At 42.0% G+C, this 25,929-nt stretch overlaps 1 pseudogene; it reads right to left on the bottom strand.

Moving 5' to 3' along the window:
- Positions 1-304: 304 nt before the first annotated feature.
- LOC108239144 lies at positions 305-23,096 on the bottom strand (annotated as a pseudogene).
- Positions 23,097-25,929: the final 2,833 nt, after the last annotated feature.

Raw genomic sequence — 25,929 nt, 5'->3', positions numbered from 1 at the left:
AGCAGTCACCACTAGGTGTTGCCAAATTCTATTTAAAGAGACAATCTCAAATATTAACCAAAAAAAACCAAACAAAACAATAAAAACAGATAAAGTAACAGTTTACCAGCAACTGTGAGAGAGAAATCAAATCGAGTCTTTTTCACTCAGATAGATGAACCGTATATAAAGTGATTCGCTGAGATTAGACTTTTATAAAGGTACCATAAAGACGGCAACACAGCAGCTTACACTGACGGCTAAGCTCACAGAAGTGTCGCTCTGATGCCAAATCCTGAGGCATGGAAGTGAGAATAAATGCAGGTTTCTCATTTCCTTCCCTCTGCTCGTTTTTTTTTTTTTTTTTTCCCTCTTTCGCTTGTGTCTGTCAGACAGAACCTTCAGAGGGGATGTTGACTGCGATGGATCCAAAAGGAGAAGTCGGCCTTCGTGACGACTGGCACAGCATGAGTGTTTTTGGATCCCGTCAACGTGCCAGCCCGCGTGTGACTCATGGAAGTGTGTTTGAAGGAGATAATGAGCGACTCTGTGACAGCCGCAGACAAAGAAGCCGTTCAAGGCTTCCGTCAGAGATGAAGTCGCTGCTGAGGCGGCTGGGTGGGGGGGCCGAGGTCCGAGCCGACGCCGGGCTCGGAGGATGGCTCGGACAGGTCTGCGCTGAGGTGGTTCAGATTGTCGATTGGGTCGGGGGTCGTGTCGAGGTGATTGAGGTTGGGAGTCGCACTGGAGAGCGTGCCGCTGTTGGCCACACGTCGGTAGACAAAGAGGAAGGGGGCTGCCTCGGGGCGGCTGTGAAGCTCAGCCTTAATCTTCTGAGGGTGGGTGTCTGGAGCCAGCTGCTGGCTGCTGCCCTCCATCTGCAGGAACAGCCCATAGCTCTCAGGGTCCAGCACTTTGAACTTGCGGGCACACAGCTGACACACGTCCTCCACTGTGGCGTAAGGTCGGACCTGCAGAGTCTTGGCGGTGCAGCCGCTGTTCAGCTCCTGCAGCGCCACTCGCAGGTAGTTCTGAGGGACAGTCAGAAGACGTGATAAGAGACAGGTGAGTTACACCGACCGGAAGACTGAAGCCAAACTTTCATAATGATCTTTCTAATCATTAACTCTGGAACTAAAGGGCAAGTGAGCACAAAGGAAAAGCTGTAAATGATTCACTGCTATAACAAGATCATTTATTGTACTGTGTCTTACAGAGCCTGTTCAGGGACATCACCATGACTGTTGTTCCACCATAATGGTGAAAATATGTCATGTATTTCCTACAGCTACCTACTATAGCTTTGGTATTCATAGTTGATCAAACAATTAGGCAAAAGCTAGACCCAAACCATCACACGACAATAAAGCCTGAGTTCTGCAGCCACATTAGTCAGACAATAGGACTCCACACGTAAGCACCAAGGACAGTGATAGACAAGAAACTGGATGGCCACCTATCCTCGCTCTGTCCTGGATGAATGTCGGTAGCGTCCTGTTTGCTTTGTTCTTTGCATCCTGTCCACACCTGGCTCCTACCAGTTGTTGCCAGCTTTCACCACGCCTTCGTTCGGGCTGAATAAACCTCTAGGACTTACGACCGCTGAGTCGACGTGAGACCCAGCCCTAACCAGGATGGGCTTTGTTAAATCTACATTGCTAGCAGATAAAACTTGTAAATTACATGACCTCTTCACTCATGTGTTTTGGAATTTATGTTTGTAACAAAAACCTGGCAGAGTAATATCTCATCAAGCTCTTTACTTGAACTTTTACCCATACACTGTACTTATTTTAACATACGGAGGACTCCTGGATATGGTAAACGAGTAGTGGCTGTGTTTAGGGTTGTTGAGTATAAGACAACTATTTTGCTGATTCTACTGATAAATTACTTGCTTTCAACAAGAACCACTCAACAACAAATCTAAAAAGAGACGTTTGCCGTCCATAAATCACGTGATTTACTAACGTAAGCTGAACAGGCCGTATGTAGCTGTGTCTGCACTCACCTGAAAGTCATCAATAGAGGGTGCAGAGCGCTGGGTGGTGCGCCGCCGGTGCCACTGGTGCAGCGTGTCTCTTGTTTCGGCGCTCAGGACTCTGGCTGCCTGATCCTCCTTGAAGTTCTTGATCAGGGACATGGCTCCATAGGCACTGGTCAGGTAGTAACCACCTAGTCACACAGAAGCAACTGCCGTCAGAAAGTGAATAATCTCGGCTACCACAAGGTTTGCACTCTCTGTGAAAAGTGAAAAGTGTTTATGGTGGAGCTTCAACGGCGTGAGAGGCACCTTCTCCGTGAAGCAGCGAAGGGTCCAGCAGCTCCATCATGTAGAGTATCTCGTTGTCAAGCTGAGGCATGTCGCACTGGGCCAGCACATAGGTCAGCATGGGCAGGAAGTCATCAGCGCCGTACATGCGACCTGAAACAAAAAAACACAGCCGGCTCCTCAGGTTCGCTTTCATTAAACACTAAAACATCGGTAAAGCGTGAACAGTAGAAACGTGATGCTCTTCGTAGCTCTCTACCTGAGTTGTCCTCCATGATGGTGTAGATCAGTTTGCAGATTCTCAGCAGGATGGTGACCTCCTTCTCCGGGCTGTACTTTTTGCACATGGCCTGAAACTTGTTCCTGATCTTCTCAATGGCCACAGAATCGGGGGTCAGCGCGTCGGCCACGCCCATTTCCTGTGGCGTCCGGGCCTTGTACAAGGACAGGTTCTCCTTCAGCTCCTGCCACGCTCCGCTGCGCACCTGAAACTCGTGCAGCGCCATGCTTAGCACTGGCTTCAGGGGCTTCAGGACACACTTGAGCATGGCCTTCTCCAGGACTTGTTCTAAAGAGAGGAGGACACTGTTTAGACTTGGCAACGATTCAATTCAGTTCAATTCAGGTTATTTATACAGCACCAAAAGTCGTCTCAGGGCACCGTACTAAAGAAAAAACAAGTCCAAATCATGAATCCAATTCAGATCCAGATTCAAATCCAATTAGTTAATTTATTCAAATTATAAAACAACACAATCCCATACAAGACATTGTGAAATGACATTTAGCAGCATAACTAGAGGATAGGAAACCCAAGCCAACTCTAACTATAGGATTTATTTAAATGGAAAGTCTTAAGCCTAAACAGGGTGTCAGCCTCACGGACGAATTGGAAGTTGGTTCCACAAGAGAGGAGCCGGAGAACTGAAAGCTCTGCCTCCTGTTCTACTTTTAGAACTTTAGGAACCACAAGTAAACCTGCAGTCTGAGAGCAAAGTGCTCTGTTAAGAAAATATGGAGCAATAAGATATTTAGTATGAGATAAAGCAGATCTGAATTTAACTTGTTGCAAGAAACATCAGTTCCCATGAACCAATGGAGCTTCCTCTCTGTGAACATCTACCTTGCCGCGGTGGAAGAAACCGATGCCTAACCAGCTTGTGTTTTCACTTCTGTGTATCAATAATGCTGTCCTATAAATTCTGGTACACTTGACGAAATCCGGACCCAAACCAGAGAGTTCCAGTTCCAGAGTTTGTGAAGCAAAAACTCTCCAGATCCAAAGTGGAATCAAGTGCTGAGAGCTGCTTGAATGGCTCCTTTTCTCCAGTGAGAGAGGCTCCCGAGGTGGAAGTGGTTCAAACCTTTACATTTCTTCAGGCGTCACAAGAAAGTTTAGAAGACCAACAAAAAGACTCACAAATCATGGAAGAAATCGATAAGCTAAGTTTGTTTAAAGCCAGAACGAATGGCAATAAAACAACCGAACAGGTGTCCACCGTTCCCAACGACTACCCAACATCTGTTTTACTCCCAAAGAGATTCAAACAGGATTAGTTTATGATATGACAACTGGTTAACAAAGTATCAGTCTTGAAGAGTAAAGAAAATCCTAATTGACATTTCGTATCACTTCACAAAATGCGTATTTATTCCTGATAAGTTTTGAGGTACAACAGAAATATTTATGAGCCAAAAGCTGCAAGCAGATCACTTTTTTTTGTTCTCCAGTTGGGCACATGAAAGTTCATCCAGATGTGTGTATCTGCACGCAGCAACAGTGTCACCGTCAGCATTTACAAGCTCAGCTCTTGCAGTCCAACTCACAACGAACTCATTAGAGGGAGACCAGACCGCAGCAGTGCTGAATAAGGAGCATGTGTTAAATGCCGGCCGCTGTTGGCTCGCCCAGAAAGCGATGAGGTCGGCAGTTATTTTGGCTGAGCACATCTGCAGACGCGGATTTTTTTTTTCTTCTTTACTTTCCGCTTCAGCTGAACGACATCCAGCGTCTGCCGTCTGCAAAGCTGAGGCGGCACCCACACCCTTCCCCATGGAGGAAAGTCTTTCCACATCTCCTGATATTGCTGCTGGATCTGGAGCTGACAGTCTGCAGAATAAAAAAAAAAACAAAAACAAGGCTTGTGGTACCCTTCCACCGGCAGCGCGTTCTCGCTTCCTCATTGCTCCACACCGACTTGAGAGTTATCAGTCAGTGGCTCTGCAACATTGTTTTACTGCCTCACTGCTTGCTGGCACAGATAAGACAGACTGACCTGATTTATTGTTGCTAAAACCAGCAGTCAGGTACTGGAAATTTTCTAGGGTGTGACCGTAGCCACCTCTTGGATCTTTTTTTTTATTTTTTACTTCCTCCTGTTAATCTCTTCTAAACAACATGGCAAAAAGTGTTGCTGGAATTTTGTCCCGATCAGGCAGCACTGTGAAGGGACTAACATCTCTAGAATGAGGGGAAACAGGCGCCTTGTTTCCTGAGGACAGTAAACCTGCACCAGTTGTAAGGAAACTCTTAATAATTTTTTTTTACAATTGGTGAGAGGTCAAACTCTTTCAGCGACAGTCTTAACATTATAACGACAGATGAGTGAAGTGCATGCAAATTTGATTGCCTCATTATGAAATCACCGGGACTATGTTCTTTCCTTGAAGTTGTTGTTTGAAAGCAGAATAAATAAATAGGAATAAGGCTTAGCTTTGACATGGACAACTGGATGGCTGAAGCATCTCTTCACATGAAACTCGTAGAGGATGTTAAGGGTCTGCAGAGGTCAGGGCCAACCTAAAATGGTCCACAGTAAAGGACTGGTGAACCGATGATTTGACTCATCCAATGAGAAGAACAGTGGTCCTACTTGCCTGTTCTATGGAGGGTCTATCGTGGCTCCGATTGCTGAAAAAGCTACCGCTTGTTTCAACGAAAAGATGTAGGAACACACACCTTATAGCTGTTTGTTTTGCCCAGGACTCAAGTCACCTACAACTAGACCATGGAGCCATGCCAGAAGGTGGCCTGGCCAGGCCTTTTAATATGGCGTGGATGGTCACACAGTTGGGGAAGATATAACATGAGCATGAGAATGGGAAGACGAAAGGCCAGCAGTGGAAGTCGTCGGAATAGGATTTGCTGGAAAACTTTGGAGAACCAAGCACCAAGGCGTTTGAATCCAAATTCTCAAGATCCCACTTCAATCTGTAGAATACGTTTTACAAAGAAGTCTGTTTTAGGGACCTTCCAACGTCCAGGATTTGAAGGATAGCACAGCAGACATTCACAGGTCTACTGGGGGGAGCTGTAGTCTCTGCAGACAGTCAGCCACGACCTTTTCATGTCCTGTCAAAAAAGATTTACAGCGCTGACACAAGGATCAAACTCAAAGTACAGCTCCCGAGCTCCTAAAGGTACTTGCACATTTACCATGGGGTCAGATGTTTGCTGCACTCAGATTCAAAGTAGTTTTGGGCTCTGGGCTTTCCTGGAACTGTGAACCTTTAAAGGCTCAGTGAACCTTGTAACTCGGACACAATGAAAACATGCAGGAGTCAGTCAGTCTGTTCAGGGAAGCCTTTCAGGGAATAATGATGTCTAGCGCAGACGATCAGCTACAAATACTTTGCGCCATGGGGCTATCCACATCCTCTCTGTCTTGAGCTATCCCCCACATGCATTAGGCTCAATTTGTTTACGCCAAATGAAGAAGTGAGGGTTTACTCCATGTAATCGTAGATAGTTTAGCGTCAGGGAAAGTCTCTGTTATTTATGCTCACATTCCATTTTTATTTTATATCTTATCGGATGCATAAAGAAACAAACAGAGACCCCTGTGAGGCAAAGTGCCGTGGGGGGCCTGCCTCTAATTCTCCCCCTCTGATTGGACAGATGGTATGTAAAAAAGCTGAAGTTGGAGTACGCCATCGCACTACTTGGCGGACAGCCATCCAGATGCATCTGGGCCAGCCAGCCTTTGAGCTGAACAGGAAAAGCTCTCTGTAGCTACCACAACAAAATATTGTGTAACATTCTTGTGTAAATGAGGTCATTCATAAAAAAAAAAAAAAAAAAAAAAAAAAAAACAGGCATGAAAGCATGACGCATACCAACATGATGAGAGAGGATTTAAATCTCAGTTTACGGACTTGTCTTATAAAATGTGAAACTCTGTGTGAAATGTGAAAATAGGATGGTACAAAAATAGTCATTAGTTTCTCAAATGTTTTATCAAAAAGCTTTTATTTTAATTAAATGAAAACCCACATTCTAACCTTACAACCCTGTCCTTGAGACAAACCACACAGGAATACAAAACCACTGTAACACAGCCCTGAGCTCTTAGTGATGCTGCTCTTTACCCCAGAAAACCTGACAGCCATAAAATCCTATCTGTTTGGTTGGTCTGACCTGAGAACAGTGCTTCTCTTTCCCTCTGTCTATCCTGAATCATTTATATTACATTTATAAAAAAACAGATCAACTAAAAAAGTGTTTTCTGGGGGAATAAAAGGAGCTGAAGAAGCTATAACTGAGCTGTTGAAGCAAAACGAAGCAGAACATTGGCTAAAAACTAAAAGAAGCAGCATGCTAGATAGAAGCATAAAGTAGCAAATTGCTTGCTCAATTAGCAAAGCACTAGCAAAAAGCTAAAAGTAGCAAAACGTTAGCTGAAAGAAACAAAAAGTTAGCTAAAAGTAGCAAAATGCTAGCTGAAAGAAGCAAAAAGTTAGCTAAAACAAATAAAAACGCTAGCTAAAAGATTTAAAATATTAGCTAAAAGTAGCAAAAGAGTAGGTAGATGCTAATAGCATAGAAATGCTAGCAAAAATCTAAAAGCAGCAAATAGGTACCAGCTTCCCTGTGACCCTGCATGGAAAAGTGAATAAAGGAAACGGCTGGATGGATGCTAGCTAAAGTAGAAAAAGGCTAGCTACAAGCTAAAAGCAGTGAAATGCTAGCAAAAAGCTTAAAGTAGCGAACAGGCACCAGCTCCCCCACGACCCTGCCCAGAAAAGTGAGTAATGGATGAGAGCTTAGGGTACCAAAAGACTAACTAAAAGCTAAAAATAGCAGAAGGATGAATAAAAACACAAAGTATGCAAAAGTAGTTAAATTAAAAAAATGTACAAAAAACAGTGATCCTTAATTAAAATAGACAGATAAGACATTTTAACATATGTTTATTGGATATATCAATACACCTACATAAGTACGTACAAATGGGTGTGGAAAGTGCTGAAGAAGAATATTTTACTTGGTTAATGACTTGCTGAATGCAGCACTTTGCTAAACTGTTTGAACAAGGCCAGCAGAACCAGGTTGGTGGAGCCCTGAGACAGAACCCTCTTTGTGCTTCTGTTTACACGTTACTCTGTCCAAGGTCCGATGCACTCGCTCAGTCTTGGCCTAAATGACTAAGACGGCTCTTCCGGCAGGTGTGTGTGTGTGTGTGTGCCTGTTCTCTTTTTTTGTAAAGGCTGCTTTAAAGGGGTTGTAAGATCCAACAGGCAGCACACACACACATTAGGGAATGTAAACATGAGACTTGCACTTCGTTTCAGTATATCAGTGGGACGTGACCCGACAGCCATGTGTGCTTACTTACCCCTCAACATCTAAACACACATATCTAGCTGTGTGTGTGGCTCTCCACCATGTATAGACAGAAATAAATAATATAGAATACTAAATTCTGCTGCTAACACGTAAAGTTTTCCAATGTGCTCACTAATTAAAAGCTGAAGTGAAACTGCTGGATGTGCATTAAATGGATTTTCACAATAATATAATTTCTCCATTTCATGATTTCTGCTTACCAGAAATTATTTAAAAGATCACACGTGAATGACTCATGCTTGACTCTGAGATGACCATGAGGTCATACAGTTTAAAATGTGGAACATTTTCAGCTGAACGGTGTCGATCACACAGGGATAGAGAAAACCGTGAACCCAAGAGACTGCAATTAGATTCTTGTTGACACAGATTTTCGGAGTGTGGCAACAAGTTGATTTGCAACATGTGGGCTAGAGCTGGTAAAGCCAGTGGAGTCACAAAGTGGAGAAAAAATAGAGCTAGAGCTGCAGAGGGAGGAATTGTTTCGTTTTGAACTTACCGATGTGGTCTTCGGGGATGAGGCTCTCGATTGGCGGCTCCATCTCGGAGCTCTGACGCAGGTAGCTCTTCATCTGCGTGATGAACTGACGGACTGTCTGCAGCAGCTCCAGGCCGGAGGTGTAGCTCTGCCACGCCTGGGTGCCAGCCCCCTCGCCCATGTAGCTGAGGTACTCCTGAACCAGGGAGCCAAAGTACGAGCCTTTGTCCCGAGACAGCTCCCGCACTTTGCGGACTGCTCTCTTCTCTGGCGTCAGCAGCGAGTTAAAAACGACGCTCATCTTGCGAAGATTCCCTCGCAGGGCCTTCTGGAGGACCACGGCGCTGGCGCTCGAGCGCCTTCTCGTGCTGGAGCATGGTGGTAGCATGGTAAGGTCCTGGTCCTGGTCCTGGTCCGGTTCGTGATCGCTCTCGAGGCTGACGCCAAAGATGGGCTCTTCTTCATCCTCCTCATCGTCGTCGTCGTCGTCATCGACATTGATGCTGCTGAGACGCAGGTGGGGTGGTGGGAGGGAAAGGGGGAGCTGGATGTTGAAGTCAGCCACAGTGGGGGGGCTGGGATCGTGCAGAGGGGGGATTAGGAAGGCCGAGGGCTGCGAGAAATCCAGGGAGTCTGAGGAATCTGTAGAGAGGCTCATGTCACTCAGCCGCTGGCTGGGTCCTTCCAGAACCTCTCCTCCCGTTCTGTTCGAAGGATTGTGGGGGTCTCGGATTGTGGATCTAAGGGCATTCTGCCTCGACAGTTGGGTCCTACGAATGGCAGTCTCGATCGTCTGCTCCTCTAAAGCCAAATGGCACTGAGCGTCCTCGTAATCGGACGATAACGACGAGCCTTTGGGCCGGCGTGGAGAGGAAGACAGCGAGAGGGGCAGAGATTGCCGAGAGATGGATGCGAGGGAGCTGATGCTAAATCTCTTGGAAGGCGAGGACGAGAGCCCGGCGCTGAGAGAGGAGCCGAGGCGAGAAAGAGGTTTGCTCTGCTTCTCCTCCTCGTCCTTCGGAACGTTGATCCAGGCAATCTTTTCGGGCATGCTTAGCTCTTGGGCAGGTGGCGCAGAGCCCTGTGAAGAAAAGCAGGGCGGAGGGGGGCCGAGGTGGTGGGAACCGCAACACTCTTTCTCCAGCGCTCAGTGTCCGGCTGCTGCTGCTGATGCTTTGCGCATGACTGGAAGAGGTTCGACACAGGCTCTGCAGGTTTCGTCGAGCTGACCGGTTCCCGTCACTGTGACCGGACCTACAGACCCGAGGATAATCAGAACCCGAGTGTCGCTCTTCAGTGTTGGCGCTCTTTAACCTGCTGGACTCTTCCCTCGGGCCTTGCCTTGCCGTCTCGGGCGTGCTGAAGGCGGCGCGCTGGCTGCTGCCCGCCAGCTGGTGAAGCTTTATGAAGAGGGGGTTGTTGAAGCACAGCGCTCCGTTGGACTGACGGCACCCGAGCTCAGACGGGATGCAGGTCTAGAGCTGAGGGCACAAACGAAGCAGCTGATGACAGGGCCGGTCTCTTGGTAGGTGGGGGTTGGTCTGTCGGGCGCTGCCGTCCTGGATAGTGAGACTTATCCCTCCTTCCAGCTGGTCAGCTGAGCGTTCCACAACCCTGTGGGACACAGTGACACAGAATATAACAATCTGAGACACTTTTAGACCCAGTTCACAATAACAGTAGATTCCTCACAAAGCTTCAAATCACCACACGCACTAACTTTGTTGCTCACATGTGAACTATGAGAATGTAGACAATGGTGAAGAATGGGGACGACAGAATGTGGTTTCGACGTCACAGCTTCACAGTCCACTACAGAGACAAGCATTGCTGACTTGTTTGGACAGCAGCTGGCTGAAGCTGTAGTTAGCGGTTCGGCTTTGGTAATGACGTAGTCGTAGCTGAGCTCTAACTGTGCCTCTGCTGCCTTTGAGCGATTTGTTGAGGTAGACGCCTCATGACTTCATCTGTCAGTGCTGCCAGATTAGCTGCATCCTGTTCGACAGGTATGGGAACATCACACTTTTTTTACTGCCAGCACAAGTACTTAACACAAGTTAGTACCACTTGTACTGTTTTTTACAGGTAGCTATCACTAATGTCATCTATTTGATAATTGTCTATTTATGCATATTTAGATTTCTAGATATATTTGGTATGGTCTTGAATAAATGTGATTTCCTCTTTAGAACAAAAAGGAACATGTCCCCATTTGTTAAAAATACCTGTGTACTTGTGGAACAGTCATTAAATTACAACTTACACTGAAAATAACAATTCTTCGTAGCTATAAAAACCTGCAGCTATAAAATAAGCATCATATGAAGTGTACATGTGTAAACAACTGGGTGATTGAGGATCCCCTAATAAAGTGCTGGACATGACTTAGATCAGGTTGAAAGGTGCTGTATAATGTGATTTGCTGCCAATAAACCAAACCAAAAAGACAACAATTCAAGTTAATTTTTCACTTTACATTTCACTGACATGTGTTGACACAAAAAGGCCACAAGTTGTGTTCTTTGGATTTGTTTATGACGTCTTTATTACAGTTTTACACGATGTGCCAAAACCAAATCTGAAGGCAAATACTTTTTTTTTTTTGCCTTTCCACCCACAGGGTCTGAAACACTGTAAAACTATTCATACACGCACCTTTCTATGTATGAAGGTGACTCTGGAAATATTCAAAAGAAACGCAAAAGGACTGTTTTGTTTTTTCCTTCTATCCTAGAGACAATTGCACTATTAAACTAAACTAAACTAAGGCCAAAAACTAGATTTTCTGTGAAAATGCTGAGTGCAGGACTTTGCTGAAATTTGGTGAAGACTGGCTTCTTAACTGAATTGTTAAAAGTTTAAATAAAAATACGTAAGCTAAAAATCAGCAAAACAGTAACTAAAAGCTAAAATCAGCAAAACATTAGCTAACAGGTAAAACAAGTAAAAAGGAGCTAAAGGTTAAACTCAGCAAAATATTAGCTAAGAGTTAAAACAAGTAGAAAAGTAGCAAAATGTTAAAACAAGAAGAACAGTAGCTAAAAAGCAAAAAAGTAGCTAAAAGCTACAAAGAGCAATTAAGTAGCTAAAAGTTAAAATCAGAAAAACGGTAACTAAACGCTAAATCAGCCAAACCATACGAAAAACTACAATTTAGCACAACCGTAACTAAAGTGCAAAAATTTGTAAAACTGTAGCTAAAGGCTGAAATACCAAGACAGTAGCTAAAAACTAAAATTAGCACAAAGATACAGAAACAGAGCAGCCATGCTGAAGAGGATTACAGAGACTGCTTCTCTGAAGGAAGACAGCTCCCGGTGTTTTTATTTGTAAATAAAGTTAAATAACTCAAAAAGTCTAAAAGCTATAAACTTTATAAGTTATAGCACACTATTCTTGATCGAGCCAAACGTTGAGATGATGGGTTAAAACAGAGCAAAGTCTGTGGAAGTAGTTTGACTACAAAAAAAAGGTATGGAAAAAAACTACACACAGGAAAACAACAGAATACTGACTAAGGATTTACACAATAATAAAACAGGAAAAGTCAATTAAAACACATTTCTTTTGCGAAAAACTCAGACGTAAACACTCCTATAAACTCAAAAATACAGTGAGGTACAGGAAAAACAGTAAAATAAATAATAAAGAATGGCTCACAGTGACTTGTTCTCACACAGGCTCGGCTTTCTGAAAAGCGTTTCTAAGCAAACAAGAAAAAAAGGTGGAAAAGGGGGACTGAAGAACTTTCTGTTAACAGACAGCAACAAAAAGAAAAGAGAGAAGAAGAAGAAGAAGAGCAGTACCAGACACAGAACGGCTCCGAACACAGACCTTACTGTGGGTTCTCCTCTGAGGCACGGATCTGGGCTTCAGTTGTGTAACCAGTACTCTGCTGCAACTGGTATCAGGGTTCTGACTCACCGCAGTAATGAGGGAGGGGGCGGGCTTTCAGCGACGCTCCTCCTCCTTTCTGTCGTCTCCGCAGGGTTGCCAGGTACAAAACAATTATGGTATTTATGTAATAGTTTAAAGGTCGATACGGTATTCGCTGTTTTTTTTAGAAAGAGCACATATATCATAGTTTTGGTATTTCTGTGCGCCAAAAAGAGAATAAAAAATAAAAGTCGTTTTTACTCGCGTGAACACCCACATAACACCAGAAAGTCTCCTCCGACTAGCCAAACTTTGTGCTCGCTCCCCCATCCTCTTCTGTTTGCATGCTCCCCGATCATAACACACACCTCATCTGACACCCCCCTCCCCCCTGAACGATAACGCGCATATTGCCCCGGCAGATACCAAATTTTGGGTCTAAATAGGATCATTTTACAGCGACACTACGATATTTCTTCATTTTCTATCTGGCAACCCCGCCTCGCCGTCACTCTGTTATTCTGATTAACTTTTTCCCATCCCCCTCCTACGTTTCTTGTGCTTTTTTTCTTTTCTCACATCTATTATTATCTCTCTTTTTTCTTGTTTGTTTTTCCCTTTGACTGAAGCTTTGATTTTAATATATATATATATATATTTTCAATGCCCGCCACAGAAATTGGAGTGATAATGTATTTGCCATTGATTCTCTGTGTGTGTTTGCTTGTCTGTTAGCAAGATATCTCACGAATTACTGAACAGATTGTAATGAAACATTCAGAAAGTGATCAGTAGGTTGATCTCTACAACTGATTAAAGTTTGGAGTCAATCTTATTCAAGATGGCCACGACAGCAAAGCCATCTTAGCCAGCCCAAAAATGTTTCTAACTCAGTCAATTTTACAGATAATGAGTTAAAATTTGGTGTTGTAGTAGCTGAGACTTATCTTCCACCCATGCTATGAGCCCAAGCTGATCGCACAAGATCTGCATTTAAAACTTTGCCATTACCTGTTGGAATCAAAAGTGCCTGATTGTTAGCAAAATATCTGACGAACCATTGAGTGGATTCTAATGAAACGTTCAAAAAGCAATTAATTTATGTACGTCTACAACTGATTAACTTTTGGAGTTAACCCAATTCAAGATGACTGCCACTGCCAACTGACCTTAAACAACACAAAAATGGCTATAACACATTCATTTTTAAGGTGAGAATTGGTGTGATAGTAGCTGAATATAGTCCCTAAGCCATACTTTGAGCACAAATACATATTAACATCTTTTCTTAAAACCTTGGCTTTACATGTCAAAGTCAACCCTGTTTGTCTGTTAGCAAAATATCTCATAAACCAGTGCACAGATGTGAATGAAAATCTCAGAAAGTAATTATTACCTGTATATCTACAAAGCGTTTACTGTCGGAGTCAATTAAGTTCAAGATGGCCGTCACAGCTCATTGACATTAGCCTATGCAACAGTGACTATGCGTCAGTGAATTTCACAGATTTTGAACTAAATTTTGGTGTGGTAGCAGCTGACAGTTATTCACAACAAATACAAATAATTTTCAAGGTACAACCAAAATAGCTCATTTCAGGTGGCGGGCAAAATGCATTCTTTCAAGGAATGCTTTAGGCCTTTAATTATATAGCTCTTTTTTAAATGTACAAAGTTCTATTAATAACTGGGTTTGACATCTATCTGCCAAGCAGCTGCACGTTTTACAAGACAACCTGCATGCAGACTTGAAAGAAATGTGGCCTGACCTGGTTCATGTAAAAACCAGAAAGACAATCTTACAGACAGATAATCACAAATGACCTAAGGCTTGAGCTGAACAGAATTTCCGTACTACACTCGTACATGCCCTCTGCACTGTCACCACGAAGAGCACATTTTGTTTTGCTAATCAAACAGAAAGCACCACCCTGGATTCCCGATTCCTGGCAGCTGAATGCGGATCTTCCTTGTACTGCAGCCTGCTGCTTCAGTTCAACTTTGCGGAAAAGAGCAAAAACTTGCGTTTTCTGACAAAACGTTTGGTGCTCCCTTTGAGTCAGATGTTAAAGTTGGCACAAGGGAGGAATTTGTTCTATGAAATGAACGTGAAACACATGAGAAGATAAAAGGAATTTGTGACGTGACATCTTCTTGGCTTGCAATCAGCTCTGTTTTGAGCTTTGATCTCAGTTCTGCAGACAGGCAAGAAGTAATAATAAAGATGTATCTCATCTCTACCACAAAGCTACATTCACAGCTCCGATTTGGACCACTGAACTATTTCCCAGGACAACAAACCTTGTGTTTGGGCTGCAGTAGTCCCAACAGACGAGTTAAAAGCCATGCAAAACAACAACTTCATACAAACTGTCACCAAATGCTCACGACTTGTGGACTCCTTCCCTTGCTGGGATGTCGCTTTCAAAAAGCAGCACAAAAGAAAAGCAACAAGCTGAAACTGGGTTTTATGAGTTCTCTGGGCATACAAGTTTATAAGCCAAGTCTGTTGGAAAAAGCCATTAAACGAAACAGAAATGTAGACAACAATACTAGCAGCACTATGTGACTAAGGTGAACAGAGAGAGAGAAAAAAAGGAAAAAATCCTGTAGTTGATCCAAAAGCACTTTTGGGGCTTTGGGAAACTGCACAGATGGGGTTCAGCCTTGCTGTGGAGGAGGAAATACCATTCAGCAACGTAAGGAGATGCATGTGAGGGGCTTAATGTGCAGAACTTTGACCACAAACCATGATAAGAACATAATGGGAACACATGTTTGCATCCAAAGGGTGAATGTACCTTGCTCTGGAGGGCAAGGTCACAGAAAAGCTGCCCTTTGTTTGGTCTATTATGTGCTAATGATTGTAAGACATCATGTTTTGAAGGTCTTGAGCCTGAGCAAGGTTTATTCAACACACTAGACCTGTTTCTCCCTTATAATATGTTGCTTTAAATTCTTGCCCACTTGATACACCTTCATCTCTATCCAGTCTCACTTTTTGCTGTTTCTCTTCATAAAAAGAGAGGCCTATAATAATCTTTACACAGGCGGTGAGCTAAAGAATGCGTTTGCTCACTGGAAAACTCAGTTCGGACCCCATGCAGCTCAGATTCTGACAAGATCCCATGTTTTAAACTTCCTCTTTAATTCAGGACCTAGTCTGAAACACTTGAAAGGCATTCTAATAGGTCACTTGCATCATTTTATACCCAAGTGGTATCAGTGTATCAAGCTCATCACCAGGCCTTGAAGAATATCAACATATTGTTGTTGTTAGCTGTAGAATATCTCCACTTTCTGGACTTTAAAGTACACTTAAATCTTTCCATGACCGAAGCTTTTACATCACTGACTAAATGCTATATATGCTGTGTTTCTCTGTTAAACAGACAGTCTGGTCATTTATGAAATTATGTTCTGTCTAATAGTTATAAATTGTGAGTACCTTAGCCATGACATCAGTCATGGAGCACGGGAGTATGGAGAAAAGGGCAAAACTCCTCCTTCAGGCTAGGCTAATGGCGAGCCAAATGAGGACCCATTTTAAAGCTTATAAAACAGGTCTATCTGAAAAACAACATGCCAGAGTGAAAGAATGCTACAGTAGCTAAGAATAAACCTTTCCACTTTTGAATGATTAATTTATTGGTGTTTTCTCAACCGAGCACCACCAGTGTTACAATGCAAATGCAAATGTGTGTGGAGTGTAGATAGATCAGACTGTGGAAATAGATCAATTCACCAAGAGCGGAGTAAACCTTTGACTGACTAGACGTGCTGATCAGGTGGACTGGTATATTCAGTAGCCTCAGCCTCAGCACCAACACCATGATCTACATGGTTTACGCTCAGCACAGATACACGCACGTAGCGACACAAATGTTGTCCGATTGAAAAAAAGACCATCTTAAACAACGCCCCCCCCACCCGCTCCGTGAGGTACCAGACAGATGCAGGAGTTCCTTCAGCCAGAAACTGCTACAACCGAGACGCTCCACAGAGAGACACAGGAAGTCAATCATCCCTCAACCTTTCAGACACTCAGAAAGAATAACCCTCTGGTGTGCAACATCACAATTTGAAATAAATCCTGTGCGATCGCATCCATTTAACCCAGTAATTCATCCGGTTTTATTGTTTCACATTTTTTTACTTGCCTTATTTGTTTTTATTTTCTGCGTCACTGTGAATCTTGTTCTGTGTTCTTTGAGTGGCGCAACAACGCTGAATTTTAGGTTTATTATTAGCTTATATGAAGCTTTTCCCTTTTCAGTAAACTCCATGTTCTGTGACTGATCTCACGTCTGATAAAGTCCTAGGTATAGCAAACTATTTGGCAGAACATCACTTCAAAAATGACCAAACTAGCTCTTTAAGGTCTTAAAACTTTTGTGGAAAAATTCCTTTACTAGCATCTGTCTGGAACCTTTTAGGGATCTGTCTCTCTTTACAAAATGACTCAAAAGCCCACCATCTCAATGGCAGTTTTTCTCTACAAATCTCGTACATAAGCCTTTTTGGAAAGAGTTAGGGTTTTTTTTTTTGTAGATGGCTCGTATTTTTTGTTGCAGACAAGCAGGTTTGGCTTGTCCAAGTAGACAAAAAGAAGATTGGTATAATGTCTGGTTTCTGGCTATTATTTCTGTTCAATTCATGTCTTACTGAATAACAGAAAAGTTACAGACAACACAGAAACACTCTAACCAGACATCCTAACTTTTTCTTACTGACTCAGTGATGAAGATAAACCAGAAACTAAAGCTGGTTGAAGATAAAGTCAGCCCACATCAAAGTAACACGACACCACAGCTTTCCTGGCCTTACGCCATTCATGGCTCAGTGTGACACACACACACACACACACACATTCTTGTGTACGTCACAACCGTATGCTCAGCGACCATCACAAACACAAAACCCACCTTTGTGCCACCTGAATGAACGAGATCCCCTCTCTGAATGAAACAGACACAGGTAGATACTTGTAAGTTAAACATCACTTCAACCAAAACCCTAAAGAGCCTTTGAATAATGGTGATTCAAGGTGCCTCAGGTATTTATATCATTATTAAGCTCGGGCTATGTAGTGAAGTTGTTTTTAAGGCTGTATAATGGAATCTAATTATTCAACCAAGAAAAAAAAAATCACATAAAAAAGAGATGGGAAACAGAACTACTTTGACGTTGCGCCACCTGCAAAGAAACAGCAAGCCGAGCCAGAGCAGGACAAAAGAAGTAGTTCATTTTCTTTTTCTGAAAAGGGTCTCTAAGTTGTGCTGTGGCTTGAAGCGAATGGTGAGCACGCTGAAATGTGGTGCAATGCGACGCAGCTCGCGTCCACGTCTTGCAGACAAAACAGGTGCGTTTTTTACACAGGCTCACAAAAAAATGTCAGCCATCTTGTTTGACAAACATGAAAAGAGCGAGAAGCACATTGACGTGGCACAAGTTATTGAACTAAGGTGTCCAAGTGTGAAGTTTAATGTTTTAATTTTCTTCCTTTACATGGTTGCATAGTTAGAGCACAAGGACACCTGTGACCTTGACCTTTGACCCCGTCACCTTTAAATCAGCAGTGATCAACCTTGACCGATGAGGTGTTCAGCTGTGGAGTTTAACATTCCTGTTATACAGCTGCAGAGAGAGAGAATTGATCTATAACTTTCACCTTTGACCTTGAATTTTGACAGGATCAGCACCAACATTTAATCACTTGTTCCTTGTACCATGTTTGACGATTCCTAAAAATTTCATGAAAATCTTTTCACAGTTTTTTCAGTAATCTTGTACACAGACTGACAGACAAACAGACGCTACCAAAAATAACCTCTTTGGAGGAGGTAATAAACAAGCTAGTCAAGAAGAGATATCCAGCCGCCCTCCAGCTCCAGATGGCAAAACAACCAGAAGGAAGAATGGCAACCTCTGTAATATTTTTCAACTGAGAGTTATACCGAACACATACTCCGAGTGCAAGTCAGACGTCAGATAAAATGAGCTCAGATCGAAAAGAGCAGAGCTGCTTCACTTTTCCTGACCAGGATCATGTTCTGTAAAGACCCCCAGCCCCCATCTGAACTCAGAGGCACAACACTAATCTGGAGGAGCATTTAACCTCCCTCCGCTCCCAGGAGTGAGTCATCCCGGGATGCTAGTTTATGAGAGCTGTGCTTCAAATAATTAAGAAAACAGATGGAACAAGAGAAAAACCGTCTGCGAGGAACTGAGAAACATAAACAGATCTTTTTTCTTCTTTTACTGAAAAACTAAAATAACTCACACAGTTTATATAAACTCATATAGACTTCTGCACACTGAAGGTTTTCAGTGATTCAGTGTCTCGCTGTCCAGTCAGTGATGTGGAGAAACTCAGCAGATATTACACATATTACAATGCAAAAGTCAAAGTGTTTTTATCATCAGGTCTGAATTTTTCTAAACCTGGTCCAACTTTAGCAACCTTCTGTCTGAAGTGAAGTTCAGCTCTGTCCTCCAGCGTCCTGGGGAGCTTCCACGTAAAGGCTGCACATCTTCACGAACAGAGACAAAGACAGTGAAAGGAACATCTGCAGGAGAAAGCAGGTGAAAGAGTGCGAGACTGAAACCAGCGTGACTCACTTTGCTGGAAACAAGTTCATCTTAGTGTGGGTGTGTGTCGTTGGCTGGTTTTGAATTTAACCACATTGATTGCTGCTCTCCGTGCTGCGAGTCTTTCAAAGCAACCTTCAGTGTTTCTGCCGCAGTTAGCAAATGCATCAAACCTGAAAATAAATTGAAAAATACGTACGAAAGGTTTTAGTGGTGAAACGCTTTAATATTTTCATGAAACCAAGATGGGTAAAATTAATATACAGTATATAACTCAAGATCCTTCCAATGTAAAGTTATGTGAAAAATAAGTACACCCTTTTTTAACTCTGGGGTTAACATATAAGGACATAATACAAATTGATCTGATCTTCATTGGTTTTTAAAGTTATTTAAATCCAACTTTTTAGGCGTTCATTTTTCACATTTGATTAACACTTGATGTGCTTCGATAAAGTGATCGCCCTGAGACAGTCCAGCATAGTAGTAGCGGGATGTAAGATGCAGGCAGGCAAAGCGTACATGGAACGCCATAACCAAGTGGCAACACCTTGATTCTTATCTTTTTCAACCATTCTCTTGTAGATTTGCTGCTTTGTTTTGGGATTATTTTGTACAGGAGCTCACAGATAAGAATCATAGGCCTTTACTTACCCTCTTTAGTCCTATTAAAGCAGTAATTAGTTTTTAATTGTCTTATTCTGATTTAGGTTTTAATAAAGATGGCGTAACATGTGATGTGCTGGTATCTACGTCATTTAAGAAACTGATGAGGTTTAGATTATCATTTACCTGATGGCGTGATACAGAAACCCTTTGGAATGTGTGCTCATGTATTTTCTATTTAAACACTCCGTGCATCTAAAAGCAGCATCTGTGCTTCCCTGTTTGGAAGAGATTAAACCGGAAATATTAACCGGAGTATTTTTTTTTTCAAAGTTCTTTTGCATTTGACTGCTTTTAAAACTGGTTCATCTTCTTCACTTTTTGCTGTCTAGTTTTCCCCAAGTCTTGCCTCCTCGTGTTCCTGGAACGCTGGTTTGTAAGTTTTTGTTATTTAGTTTTAGTTGCTGCCTCGTCAATTTTTGTTTTTCTTTTTTGTTAATAGACTAGTTTTACTTTAAGTTTTTCCGCGTCTGCCTGCATTTCAGGTTTCAACCATTCATTAACCGTGACAAATTTGTCACAATTCTCTAAAATGTGGTACACTTGAGGTGTATAAATGCACTCTCATATAAACCCCAGCTCCCAATCTGGTGACTTTTATTCATTTAATCCAGTTTTTGCTCAAGGATTGGTGACATTAAAGAAATTGTTGTTGTTGTTTGTTGTTTCATTCACTCCCAGTCAAAGTGGACAGGTTGTTCCTCCTGAAAATGGGTGGGAGCATTGGGCAGAGCCTAACTACCCAGATGTGTTGCTCCACTCTCATGTTAAACGTCCTCATCTTACAGGGCCAAGACTTAAATTTCATACCAACAGATTTCCTGTTTACTTCCGGTAACAATCCTCTTACATTATAATATTTCTATGTTCTGATCAAAAAATTCCCAGCACACAACCAGCTGTGCTTCTGATTGGTTCCTTGTATTTAACTTTGAACCAGTTACTACCATATGCCCTAAATCTGACCCAAGCAGAGGCAGTATGGAGTGAGTCATTACTGCCTTTTCCGATACACTGTAATGTGGTTTACAGTTGGTGAAACTGAAACCTGTGTGAAAAAAAAACAAAAAAACAAAACCTGTGTGGACGTGACAATATGCTAAAAATGCTGCAGAAATTATTTCAACAACCCCCTGCGGAAACTGGAGTGGACAATGGCTGATCAATGTGTTAGTGGCTCAACACCAGAAGGAAATCTGGTTCATTTGATCGACTCAATGAGATTTAAGGAGAAAAGACAAGGCATTTTTAGAAGGTTGTCATCAACAAAGAACTGGTCTGTAAATTGCAGAAGTTTCATTTCAGAGGTAGTCATACACATCCAGCATTCAGTTTCTTTTTCGGAAAAGAATCTAGCAAAATTTATGACATGTAGTTAACCAAAAACACGTGCTTTGACCGTAAAGGGGAACAATTTTAAATTAAAGAGCCTTTTCTGAGCTGGACTACAGCTAGCTGCTGCTACTGCTTTTTGCACTTACAGATAACTATTCAGACTAGTCTTTAGCTCATCATCATCAATCCAGTCAGTCTTCAACTCTAATTCTCCAAAGTGTGGCTGATCATATAACAAATTCCAACAGGTAAGGTATTATTTCTTTATATCCTTTCCATAAAACCAAACTTCAAAAGATCTGAACTATCGCTCTAACCTATAAAAAGCTCAAACCCAGAGAAATGGACTTCAGTGAAGCTGAGATGTATTTTACAAAGTAATCTGGTGTGTTGATACCCTGAGTTGGCAGCAGTTTAACACAAAACTCACAATAAGATGATCACCTCTACACAAAATGTCATACAAATAAAGTTATTTGAAAATAAAGTTTCCACCCAAGTATTTTTCTGTCACTTTAAGTGCTCTGGCTACAGACCATGTGCTCTCTCATAAATTAACACCATGCTTGAAGCTGACACATGCCTGAGGTGGAGGATTGCATCTTTGTGGGATCTTACAGTAACTAAATCAAGTCAACAATGTCATAAACAAAAACTCAAAAACTTGTGTCAATCACAACAGCAACAAAAATGTCAGAATAAACATTACATATGTACACCGTGAAAAAAAACTACAATATTTATTTGCATGAATAAATACAACCTGTGTACAATCAGTGAACTGTCTTCAAAATGTTGTGTTTTGTTCACGACACATGAAAACAGGGACTTCACTGATTTTTCGGTCCCCAACCAGCAGACAGAAACAACAGAAAGACCGTGTGCAGTGACTCATGTGCAGCAACATTTTCTCAACAGGTGAGTCTGCGGGGATTCCAGTCTGACCAGCAGCAGCAGGAATACAGAACACATTCAAAACAAAACTGCTGAGCTGTTTTGTTTATTTGTCTGGAAATACAACTGAACAAAAACTATATGATATCTTCTCTCCTCTTGGTGATCTTTCTGTTTGCCCTTTCAGGTCCGTCTCCGTGGTCTTGGTCCATCTAACCACTGAAATTGTTGCCCATTCTTCATGACCAAACTGCTGCAGCTCCTTCAGTGTTTAGAGTCATTGTCCTGCTGGAAGGTGACCCTCCGTCCCTGTCTCAAATCTCTGGAAGACTCCTAAATTCTTTGTATTTTGCTCCATTCATATTTTCTTTAACTCTGAACAGTTTCACATTCCCTGCCCATGAAAAACATCACCAATAGCATGATGCTGCCACCACCATGCTTCACTGTTGGGATGGTATTCTCAGCATGATGAGAGGTGGTAGGTTTCCCTCAGTTATGGTGTTGTCTTTGGTGGCCTAATGGTTTAGTTTGGTCTCATCTGACCGCAGCAGCCCCTTCGATCTATTTGAGGAAGAGACACCAAACTGTACTTTTCTTGGTCACTCTCCTATGAAGCTCTGCTCTGAGCAGCTTCAAGTGGTCCTACAGACAGATCCTCCCATCTCTGCAGCTCCATCAGGGTTATCTTTGACTTCCTGGATGTTTCTCTGGTCTGTTAGTTTTAGTGGACGACCTTCTCCTGGCAGGCTTGCTGGGGTGGCATCATCTTTCCTGGATTTAATACAGCTCCATGGAATGTTCTGGGTTCTAGGATAATTTATTTTTATAACCCAACACCGGTCTTTACCACTCCTCAACTTTATCTCTGACATGTGTGGAGAGTTCCTTGGTCTTCATGATGACTGTTGCTTGAGGCAAACCTCAGTAATAAAATAGTGTTGAACTGGTGTTGATTCTGGGAGCTACCAGAAAAGAAGTATACATACTGAGATCATTTGACACTTAGATTCCTTACAGGTGGATCTTTTTTAACTAACAATCTTGATTTTGAAGGTAATAATTGGAGCCTCAAAGCAAAGGGGTTGAATACATATGCATGCACTATATGCAAATTTTCTCAGTTTAACTTCAATAATCTGGAGTATTTTCAGAGAATTATTACTTTTCAAAATCCGATTAAATTCCAGGGAAATGGAAAGATTACCAAAAGGTATGAGTAGTTTTGCAATGCACTGTATTTTTTTTTCTGTGCTGGAGCTGCACAACCTGACTGACAAGTCTGGTTCTCTCAAAAACACGGACACAGAGAGAAACATACTGTACTGCCTCTCCTTCACCTGAAACTCCTCATTGGAGACGGCAGAGTCTTTGTCCATGCATGCAGACATGACTTTCCTCTACATGCTGCTGGATTTTTTCACCACAAATGACTGCAGGCAGAAAGGAGGAGACACACACTTTACTTTTAAAAACTTTGTTTTTTCGTATGAGGTTCTGCTGAATCAACCCATTTGTGTGATTCGGAAGCTGCTGATTAGATTCATTGTGTGAATGCTGATTCAGCAAAGCAGTTCAGAACTCAGCATTCATGCTGCATTTTCACAGGAAAATGCATAATCTGGTTTATGTTTGTTAAAAAACATTAAACTTCTTTGTTTGAAATGTGTTTTGCCTTTATGACCTCTGTGCTCTCCTCACCTCGGAGAGCTGCTCCTGCGGTATCCAGAAGGCGTCCTGGTGTCTCAGGTTTAGCTGCAACCACACATTGTGTGTCTTCATCAGTCTTTCCAAATTACTGAGCTGTTGCTGGAAGAAGTCATAACTCAAATTGGAAATTCTTGACCTGCAGCCATCCCAGCACAAGGCTGTGTCTGCAGGATAAGACTCCTCACCTCTTCACTTAGTCTGTAAGGTTTTGTACTTTTAATTCATACATAAATTCAGATACATTCTTGTATTTCTGCATAATAACAAAAATTGAAATAAAAAAAGTTCACTTTTGTACTTTGGACATAAAAGCTCCGATTGTGTACTACAGACACCATGAAAATCCACAGCACAAACAAGTTCAGAACGTGGCAGTGGCAACAATATGATACTTTATAAAGTGCTGCTGAGATGCCAACATGAGGGGAAAAAAGTGACTGACATCTACTTATTCAGTGATGTCTTTTCTAAAGAAAACATCTCTGTACCACAAAACCCCTCCTTCACACTTTGTCATCATTTTAGATGTACTTTCTGAAATTCCCCTGACACTGTACCAAAGAGAACTCACAGAGAAATTTCCAGGAAGAGATAGACTTTCACTCTTCATTTGGCAGAGCTTCCGGACTGACAGCAGATCAGGTATGACTTCAGGTGTAGGGTGTAAATGGCAAACACATCAAGCTGTCAATGAGCCAGAATGAGATCATCACATACTTAACCTTTTAACCAACATTAAAGCTGTTGCTCTATGCTCCAGAATTAGTGCTGTTGTGTAACCTCTTCTGTTTGCATAAATGTGCGTTTATATAAACATGTTATGTTATGTGTACATGTACATGTTTTCGTTCCTATTTGTTCTCTGTCTTACTTGCTTATATATTGTGCCATTTAGTTGTGTTTGCTTTGCTTCAAACACCTGGCAATAAAGCTCTCTTTTTTCTCTGTTTAATGGATGTTTTTACTATTATTCCTAACTGTGTATTTACTGTTGATGGTAAATAAAGTTTGCTAAACAAAAAAATACAGGTAAATAAATAAATAAATAAAATCCTTCAACATTGCTTGTCAAAGGCCCGGTATGAGTGCCCTCAGCTGGTAGTATCAGGAGCTGCATGTGAAATCTTTTCAGTTCAAACTCGCTCTATTTGGCTGTTTTAACACTAAAAATGTTTCCAGTGATAGATCAGGTGGGTATTCCATAAACCGTGTTATGTGAAAGCTCTGAGTAAGTTTAGTGAAACTCAGCATTTTTGTTCAAGGAATAAAGGAAATTTAGTCTCAGAGTCTATCACCAAGGTAATGAACTCTGTAAACTAAACCTGCTAACTAGCAGGTGCCACTAAAATAAAGGTCTACACATTTAGGCCTCACGCTGGTAAAGTGTACGCTGAACATACTAAAGTGTTTCATCTCTGAATTTTTCGGAGTATTTTTATAAATATTGCAAAAAGTGTGAAATCTAATTTTGATAAATCCTTCTAAAGTTCAAGTCCAATCTGCAGAAAATGTTTTGTATTATATCTACAGAGCAAGCTGAAAAAAAAGTTACAGAAAGGATTTTAGCAAGTTACTCAGTTCAATAGTTTATTTATATAGGGCCAAATCATAAATCCAATTCAGATTCAGATTTTAATCCAATCAGTCAAATTCAGTTCTGATTACAGTACATTATGAAATGACAATTGGTTGAAGTTAGTGTATATCTAAGGAAGACTGCCTCAACTGTGGGCTGTTTAAGATGGACAGAAAATTGACACAGAGAGTAAAGACAGCAGCAAAATGAGGACATGTAGTCAGTTTGACCTCCAGCAGTCTAAGCCTATAGCAGCATAACTAAAGGAGAGCTCAGGAAACCCAAACCATCCCTAACTATAGGGTTTATCAAACAGGAAAGTTTTTAGCCTGGTCTTAAAAGTAGACAGGATGTGAATCTCACGGACAGAAACTGGAAGTTGTTTCCATGAGAGGAGCCTGAGAACTGAAAGCTCTGTGAGGATTCCAGTGTACCTTTAACTTCCTTCATTGCAGCTCCAAGTGGCAGGCAGAGTTAACGACCTTCAGCTGTGTCACAAACCCTTGTACAATTTTGTGTGTGTGTGTGTGTGTTGAGGTGCCGAATGCTCTTCCCACAGACAGCCAACTAGATGGCAGCATTGTGCATTACACTGTAAACTGTAATCATTGTAACCAAATAAGTTTTTTATTTTCTATTTTTGAAACCCTGCACTTTATTTATTGCACAACTGATTCAAATGATTGTATGACCTCCTCTGCAGCCACCAAATGTCTGTTAATCACTCATTCATTTAAGTCAGGAGTATGGAAGCAAGGAGACACCTAAAACATGCAGGGCAGGGGTACTTGAGGACCAGGTTTGAGAACCACTGTTTTACTGGGTCTTGGAGGTGTTAATGTTCTCATCCTGAGGTGCACTGGGACCCAGATCCCACAGTGCAAACTTCTGCAGCAGCTGGGAGAGGAGCTTCACGCTGGGTTTAT

Source organism: Kryptolebias marmoratus, linkage group LG22 (assembly GCF_001649575.2).
Source record: "Kryptolebias marmoratus isolate JLee-2015 linkage group LG22, ASM164957v2, whole genome shotgun sequence".
Taxonomy (NCBI): domain Eukaryota; kingdom Metazoa; phylum Chordata; class Actinopteri; order Cyprinodontiformes; family Rivulidae; genus Kryptolebias; species Kryptolebias marmoratus.
Note: the sequence above shows the minus strand (reverse complement) of the source record. Positions and strands in the feature narration are given on the sequence as shown.